This window comes from Carcharodon carcharias, chromosome 16, assembly GCF_017639515.1.
Source record: "Carcharodon carcharias isolate sCarCar2 chromosome 16, sCarCar2.pri, whole genome shotgun sequence".
Lineage (NCBI taxonomy): Eukaryota > Metazoa > Chordata > Chondrichthyes > Lamniformes > Lamnidae > Carcharodon > Carcharodon carcharias.
The window spans coordinates 62,006,107-62,015,714 of NC_054482.1; positions in this window are offsets into that span (position 1 = coordinate 62,006,107).

The window sequence follows — 9,608 nt, forward strand, 5'->3', positions numbered from 1 at the left end:
AATACTTAAGATAAATTCTAAACAAAACTTTATATAATCTCATTATCATAGTTTCCAAACAATCTGGGTAATACAGCCCAAGATCTTATTCAATTGGGCTAAAGCCATCTGACACTGCCCATGAACCTTTAGGGAATTGTCAGTAATGTCTCCCTAAGTGTCTCTCCCTTCTTGTCACCTTTATTTTATACCTGTACCCATGTTGTAGTTAACTGAATAACATACACATTTATTTTTTACTTTGAAGGATACTTGCCTGTCTTGGGTCCATTTCTTCATTATATACTATTTATAAACAATTTCCTGACTGCTCCACGCTATTTAGTATCATTTGTGAATTTAATAACCATTACCCCAGCTCCACGTAATTGATAAACATAACTAAACGGGCCTATCTGCAGATCACAATCAAAGCATCATTACAATTCCCTCTAAATTGGCATGGAAAGGCAGGATTCATTGTAACTGCTTAAAGACAAATTGAATATTGAGGTAGTGGAATCCCTTGCTGGTCAGGGAACTAAAAGGGTCCACTGCAGCAGCCCATAATGCATTGTGCGTGCCATTATGGTTCTCTAAACACCAGTGAGACCACTAGATCGAACCAGCACTTGGCTTGGAGTTTCAAATTACCTGATCGCTTTCAGTAGTCTCTCTAGTTTTTCTTTACATGTAGAAGGACTCCATTCTTCAAGCAACAGCCTTTTAGCCTCTATAACACATAAGGGGTCGTTGTACCTTCCAGCATTTTTTAAAAATATGTTATATTGCTTCCTACACGAGCTACTTTGCTCTTGGTCAGTGTACCATTTGAGCCATTTTCACTTATCCAAAACATTTTCTATGCACTAATATTTTTTGTCATCAGACACCTGATTTGCAATTTATTACCAGTGTATTTGACTACAGAATCTATTTAGTGTGCATAGGTTTGAACATATACCATAAGGTAAATATGAATTTTGGACATGATACTTCCCATGTGGTTTTCAACACTTTGAGATGAAAATTATTTGTGGAAAATTTTAGGAGGAATGGAATAGAAACTCAATGTAGCTTTTCAATTACTTCTCAGCTTCTGTCTAGAGTGGATATGTTGACTCACTCCTGGAAGTTTTTAGCTTTCTGTTGGGTTTAACAAAGCTGTGAGAACCAAACTGTTCATTTTTGGTCTGTACATCATCTGTCTAGAAATAAGACAAAATGGATGAATGCATAAGCTCTTCAAAAGATTGTGTTGCAATTATGAGGTCATGCTCTAAGGACCCGGGTTTGAATCCCACCACAGCAGATGGAGGAATTTGAACTCAATGAAATATCTGGACCATGGAACCATGTTGATTGTCATAAAAACCTATCTGGTTCTCTAATGTCCTTTAGGGAAGGAAATCTCTCCTTACCTGGTCTGGCCTACATGTGACTCCAGATCCACAGCAATGTGATTGACTCTTAAAATGCTGTCTGAAATGTCCTGGGAAGCCACTCAGTTGTCAAGTCAATAAGGAATGAAATGGGACGAACCACAAGGCATCGACTGAAACACCAAAAACAACAACAGTAAACTCAGCCCTGTTGACCCCACAAAGTCTTCCTTATTAACATTTGGGGACTTGTGCCAAAATTAGGAGAGCTGTCCCACAGACTAGTCAAGCAACAGCCTGACATAGTCATGTATTCACGAATCATACCTTACAGATAATGCCCTTAATAACACCATCGCTATCCCTGGGTAAGTCCTGTCCCAGAGGCAGAACAGACACGGCAGAGGTGGCAGCACAGTGGTAATCAGTCAGGAGGGAATTGCCTTGACTCCAGAATCCATGAAGTCTCATGGCACCAAGCCAAACATGGGCAAGGAAACCTCCTGCTGATTACCACGTACTGTCTCCCCTCAGCTGATGAATCAGTGCTCCTCCATGTTGAACACCACTTGGAGGAAGCACTGAGGGCGGCAAGGGTGCAGAATATACTCTGGGTAGGGAACTTCAGTGTCCATCACCAAAAGTGCCTCAGTAGCAACACTGTAGACTGAGCTGGCCAAGTCCTAAAGGACTTAGCTGCTAGACTGGGTCTGCGACAGGCAGTGAGGGAACCAACAACAGGAAGAAACATACTTGACCTCATCTTCACCAACCTGCCTGCCGCAGATGCATCTGTCCACTACAGTATCGGTAGGAGTGACAACTGCACAGTTCTTGTGAAGGTGAAGTCCCTTCTCCACATTGAGGATACCCTCCATCATGCTGTGTGGCACTATTACCATGCTAAATGGGATAGATTTAAAACCGATCTAGCAACTCAACAGGCGCTGTTTGCCATCAGCAGCAGCAGAATTGTATTTAATCACAATTTGTAACCTCATGGCCCTGCATATCCCCCAATCTACCATTACCACAAAGCCAGTGGTTTAACCATGGTTCAATGAAGAGTGCAGGAAGGCATGCCAGGAGCAGCACCAGGCATACCTAAAAATGAAGTGTCAACCTGGTGAAGCTATAACACAGGACTACTTGTGTGCCAAACAGCATAGACATAGCTACACAATTCCACAACCAGAACATCAGCGCAAAATATAAAGCTGAAGCATTTGCAACAATTTTCAGCCAGAAGTACCGAGTGGGTGAACCATCTCAGCCTCCTCTGGAGATCCCCAGTATCACAGATGCCAGTCTTCAGCCTATTTGATTCACTCCACATGATAGCAAAGGATGGCTGAAGGCACTGGATACTGCAAAGGCTATGAGCCCTGACAATATATCGGCAATAGTACTGAAGACTTGTGCGCCAGAACTTGTCATGTCCCTAGCCAAGCTGTTCCAGTACAGCTACCACACTGGCATCATCCCAGCAATGTGGAAGATTGCCCAGGTATGTCCTGTACACAAAAAGCAGGACAAATCCAACCCAGCCAATTTCTGCCCCATCAGTCCACTCTCGATCATCAGTAAAATGATGGAAGGGGTCATCAACAGTGCTATCAATTATCACCTGATTAGCAATACCTGCTCACTGATGCTCAGTTTGGGTTCTGGCAAGGACACTCAGCTCCTGACCTCGTCACAACCTTAGTTCAAACATGGACAAAGGAGCTGAACTCTGGAGGTGAGGTGAGAGTGACTGCCCTTGACATCAAGGCAGCATTTGACCGAGTGTGGCATCAAGGAGCCCCAGCAAAATGGAGTCAATGGGAATCAGGGAGAAAACTCTCCACTGGTTGGAGTCATATCTAGCACAAAGGAAGATGGTTGTGGTTGTTGGAGGTCAATCATCTCAGCTCCAGGACATCACTGCAGGAGCTCCTCAGGGTAGTGTCTGAGACCCAACCATCTTCAGTTGTTTAGCAATGACATTCCTCTCATCATAATGTTGAAGTAGGATGCTCGCTGATGATTGCACAATGTTCAGCACCATTTGCGACTCCTCAGATACTGATGCATTCCATATCCATATGGAGCAAGACCTGGACAATATCCAGGCTTGGACTGAAAAGTGGTAAGTAACATTTGTGCCACACAGGTAATTTGTGCCAGGCAATGACCATCTCCAACAAGAGAATATTACCATTAGCCCTTGGTGTTCAATAGCATGACCATCACTGAATCCCCCACTATCAACTTTCAAGGGGTTTCCATTGACCAGAAACTGAACTGGGCCAGCCTTATAAATACTGTGGCTATAAGAGCAAGTTAGAGGCTAGGAATCCTGCAGCGAGTAACTCACCTCCTGACTCCCCAAAGCCTGACCACCATCTTCAAGGCACAGATCAGGAGTGTGATGGAATACTCTCCACTTGACTGGATGAGTACAGCTCCATCAACATTCAAGAAGCATGACACCATTCAGATCAAAGCAGCCCGCTTGATCGGCACCCTGTTCACAAACATTTACTCCCTCAAGCACTGACACATAGTAGCATCAGTATGTACCATCTACAAGATGCACTGCAGGAACTCATCAAGCCTCCTTAGACAGCACTTTACAAACCCACAACCACTACCATCCATCTAGAAGGATAAGGGTAGCAGACAGATGAGAATACCACCACTTGGAAGTTCCCCTCCAAGCCACTCTCCATTCTGACTTGGAAATATATCACCATTCCTTCACTGTGTCAAAATCCTGGAACTCCCTCCCAACTACCACTGTGGGTGTACCTGCCCTACATGGACTGTAATGGTTCAAGAAGGCAGCTTGCCACTGCATTCTCAAGGACAATTAGGAATGGGCAATAAATGCTGGCCTGGTCAGTGATGCCAACATCCCATGAATGAATAAAAATAAACATACTCTCAGGCTCATGTCATGGAGACGCAGTGGAAGCCTAATAGTGGCTCGATTCCAGGAGGATGATGACGACATGCAGTGAGGACACTCCATTGACCTTCACATAGCCTCTTGGATGCCTGACCCCTGTCTGGCTGAGGGCAGCTTGCTTGTGTGCTTAGATCAAGGTCATATCATGCAGATGCAGCCATGAAATTTTAAATGCATCTGATCCTTTGTCAGCCTTCAGCAGTGACCCCTTCAGGAGCACAGCTCACTGGTCACAGATGCTGAAAAGATGGAGTCCAGCCCCACCTCCAAAGGTGCTGAGAGCACACAGAGAGAGTGATGGAAATCTTTGATGCCTGTCCACAACATTCTGGCAGCACTGACCAGCACCAGCAAGGTGCAGGCATCAGTAATGTGTCCAGTGATTGTGAAGCCAGACCATCACTTTGGTCTGAAGATTACACACTGCACAGGGAAGAGGCCCTGGACTGAGACACCTGCCTTTATCTTGTGAAGGAACCAAGGTTTCACATCTGAGTGACACAAACACTGCTCATCATAACAAGAAGCCATAGGCAAAGAGACATTCTTGGGACTTATTTACAATAGTGAACATTATGTACATGTGATTAACACCTGTGCCCAGGCTGTGCAACTATATCTCCTTAACCTTCCTAACCCTGCCACTACATCTTGGTACTCCCCAGACATCCAGGAGGCAGCCTGCTGACTGCTACACCCTATCTGTGATGACCTTGATGGGCGTCCTCTGGAGGGCCGAGACCTGGAGGGCCAGCTGCACCCTCACTTGGCCTACAAAGCTAGAGCTGTGGAGGTCACAGGAAGAGGGGACTTGGGTCAGCCGGACATTCCCGGAATCGCCTGGGTGGATGGTTCTGAGGTGTCAAGCTGCTGGTCCTCCTCCCTATGGGTGCCCGATAGCTCCTGGCTGACTCCTTGAGGAGAGGGGGGATGCTGGAATGAGATTGAGCTGCCTCGCACCCCTCTCATGTTGACAATGTTGGAGGCCAACTATGGCATCAGCGATGGAGTTCAGCCCGCACATCAGTGCAGGACTGATGTTCTAGATCAAGGTCTCCATGGCAGCCGCCATCCTACCAGTGTTGACCTTGGTGTATTGGCGTGCTGGCACTATCACCTCAGACTGAAGGCAGAAAGACTCCTCTTTCATCCCTTGCAATCTGAGAAGTATAGCGGAAATTCCTTCCTGATGTTCCTGCAACAGTGTTGCAACCAACTGATTGAGGACCGAGTTCAGAGGCTCATCATCTGACTCAGCCTCACAGATTCCTTGCCTCCAGCAGCCCTCCGAGTTCCAGCGACCAAGGATGTCCCTCTTTCCGAATGCTGTGGAACAGATTGTGTGCTGTGTTCACCAGATTGTGATCCCGTGGCTGCTCGACATCTAGGTCCCACCGAGGTGTGTGTCGCTGCACTGGTGGAGGGTGTGGGTGAGCGCCGTGATGAGTCTACAATTGTGCTGCTTTCAGGGTCCCCATCCGAGGTACTCTTGGTGCTGGTGTCAGGGTCACGGTTGCCTAGGGGCGATGTGTCAGATATGCCTAGGAGAGAAAGTGGAGATTATTAGTGCTTGGCAACTGCATTGAACACAGAACAGTGGACTCAGAATAGCGCTGAAGAGGGATAATGTGGTGCAAGATCTTCACGTGGGTGTTTGCCGCTGACCTCCCCATCACCACAGGAACAGTCGACGTCCTCTCCAGCCAGCTCCAATGCTCGACTTTCGAATGAGGACCTTGATGTCTGGCACTCCAACCACTCCGCACCACACCCCCCAGACCCAACCCCCAACAGCCGGTCTAGGGCCACTCCTGGTGACTGTGCGCGATCTTGTCCTGCACAAAGACAGATGGAAAGATTGTGAGCAAAGTGCATGCCAGGCCAAATGAGAAGGATGCCAGGCGTGCGTGTGTGCTGAGTGAGCCATGGACAGGATTAGGAGGCTATCTCCAGAGGACATGAGGCCAGATGGAGACATGAAGGTGTGTGTGAGAGAGTGAGTGATGATGTTCCTTGAGCTGGCAGCGAGTGAGATGCCAGTGAATATGTGATGGGCTTGTGAGTGGGTGAGTTGAGATTGATGAGATTGATTACCCTGGCCGCATGGATGAGATCATTCATCTGTTTTCTGCACTGGATGTCCGACCTTTTGTGTGCAGCATGGGCACTGATGAACTTTTCCACCGCCTCCCAAGCTGAAGTGGTGAGACTGATAAGCCTGCTGCAGCCAGAGCCAGGGTATTGGACTTTGTGGTGGGCCTCCATGGCATTCAGAAGGGATGTGTCACTGTACCATGTGGTTGCAATCTCCCTGGCTTTTGGGGGCTATGTCTTGACTGGAGTAGTCCTGGACTGCAAGCATTGAGAAGCATGCGTGCAGGTACATTTTAAATATGGCACCCAGCAGAAGGAAGCTGTGAGTTAACAGTGAGGTGGGCCAATCGGACGCTGCCCACCAGGAATCTGACATGTTTCCCGTGACTGCATAATTTATGAGGCGGGAAGGGGACGATGTGGTGCGAAAACCTGCCATTGTGGCTAGCGGGTGAAACGACTTTTTTCACGCCTGGTACTGCACTTAGTGCAAATCTGCCCTTTGTCTTTAATTTAGGATAAAGTGAAGGGGATCATGTGATCTGTTCTGAAGACCACCTGGCAGCAAACCTGGGTGGTTTGATTGTTAGAGATTAAAAAGGCCTCAGTTGTTTTACTGGGAAGAATGTGCAAGGTGTTTATGCTTGGATATATTGTGAGCCGCTGAAGTCCCAGGAAAGTGTTGAGAATGTCAGGTTGTAAACACTTGTGCTTAAAACTGTCCATTTAGTTCCAAGTTGAAAAAGACATTGGGGTCTCAAAGATAGCTAATCAGCGTCTCTACCTGGGTACAATGCCAATGTGATTCACATAGCCATGGGGAAGGGTGCAGAGAAGCCAATGTAAAGATCAGGGTAGAGGCTTTCCCAAGATATCACCAAATATCACAGGCAGGTGGGCTACATCTCTGGGGTTGGAGTCAGAAAGAGCAGCTAGGGGCCGAAAGCCTGTGTGGTTCTTCACACTGGAATGTGTGTGGAAACTCGTGCTTGGATTGAAAAGATCAAATTTATGAGGAGTTAAGATGAGCTGGAAAATTCACTCAGCTTGTCATAGAAGGAGGATCTCCAGGAATACTCTCACCATGAAGGATAGTTTTGGGGTTGGAAGTTACCATGCTGAGGAAGGAGAAGAACAGAAGTAAACCCTCAGGAGGTAAGAATTATATTGGACTGACTCTGGGAGAACTGATTGTCTATTGAAGGACAGTGTAACATATACCTGTGAAGTGTGTTTTGTTTGTTGTGCTAAAAATAAGAAGGAGTAAAGTATGGGCGGCATGGTGGTGCAGTTGTTAGTGCTGCTGTCTCACAGCTCCCAGAGACCTGGGTTAAACCCAGGGACCTGGGTTTAATCCTGACCTCAGGTGTCTGTCTATGTGAAGTTTGTGTGTTCTTCTCGTGTTTGTGTGGGTTTCCTCCCACCATCCAAAGACATGCCGGTTTGGTGGATTGGCTACAATTAATTGTCTCCCACCGTGAGTGTGTGGCCTGTGATGGATTGGTGCCCATTGCCTGTTGGGACTGACTTCCTGCAACCCTGAATTGGATGAAGTGGTTCTGGAAAAGTGAATTTAAAGTAAAAGTTGCCTACAAAAATCATGTTTAGTCCTTAGTGCTTTTCGTCTTTTATTACTGTAATCATTTTAAAATGTGAAATCTTGTGTTATTCTTTTAGCTATTAACTGGAAGTTTGAATTTATTTTTATAAGTTTTCTCTCTCTTCAGGGATCGTAACAATTTGTATCAGTGAATCGTAATATGAAGGCTGGAACAGATGAAATGGGAGAAGTTACCAGTTATAACTCGGAAGGAATGAAAACAGGAAATGATGGAAATACTCAGCAGGTCAGGCAGCATCTGTGAAGAGACAAATAGAGTTAATATTTCAGGTCGATGATTTTTCATTACTTTTGTAGTTTGGAAGAGGCCAGTTTGTTAAAGCTGAGGGCTGTACTGACTTTGTCAACTGGTAGCATAACTGTTTAATTCATTGATCTGGTCTGCAGGTCTTCCAGTACAAGTAAATAAGCATTTGTTTAGTGAAATTAACGAGGGTATGACACATCATAAGTTCCTAATAAGATCTCCAAGGTCCATAAACTCATGATGTAGAATTGGGGGAGTGAATAGGTGTTTGACCTCAACCTCCATTGATTCTACTCTCCCTTTCTCTTTTTTATTTCATCCTTATCCTCCTTGCTGTTCTATGGTATCCCTTATCAAAAATATGCTGATGTCCATAGAGCCGGCAACACTGACACATTGAAGTGCAACTCAAAAGCTCAACAAAAGAAAGCAAAATAAAGGAATATAAAAATGGACAGTAAGAGCTTGAGACAGGGGAAATAATAATGGGGAACCAGGAAATGGCAGAGGAATTGAATAAATACTTTGCTTCAGTCTTCACGGTAGAAGATACTAATAGCATTCCAAAAATACTAAGTAATCAAGGGACAAAGGTGGGGTGGGGAGGACATAAATACACTAGAGAAAAAATACTAGGGAGACTAATGGGACTAAAGGCTGATAAGTCCCCTGGACCTGATGGGTTGCATCCTAGAATATTAAAGGAAGTAGCTACAGAGATAGTGGATGCACTGGTAGCAATCTTCCAAGAATCTTTAGATTCTGGAAAAGTCCCAGAGGACTGGAGAATGTTATGTTATGTTAAGAGAGGGAGACAAAAAAACAGGTAACTATAGGCCTGTTAGCTTAACATCTGTCATTGGGAAAATGTTGGAGACTGTTACAAAGGATGTAATAGCAGAGCATTTAGAAATACGTAATCTAATCATGCAGAGTCTACAGCATGGCTTCATGAAGGGGAAATCATGCCTAACAAATTTAGTAAAATTCATTGAGGAGGTACCTAGCAGGATAGATAAAGGGGAACCAGTAGACATAATGTATTTGGTGTTTGATAGCTACTTCCTTTAATATTCTAGGATGCAACCCATCAGGTCCAGGGGACTTATCAGCCTTTAGCCCCATTAGTCTCCCTAGTATTTTTTCTCTAGTGTATTTATGTCCTCCCCACCCCACCTTTGTCCCTTGATTACTTAGTATTTTTGGAATGCTATTAGTATCTTCTACCGTGAAGACTGAAGCAAAGTATTTATTCAATTCATTTGCCATTTCCTGGTTCCCCAAAAGGCGTTTGATAAGATACCGCACATAAGGCTACTTAATAAGATAAGA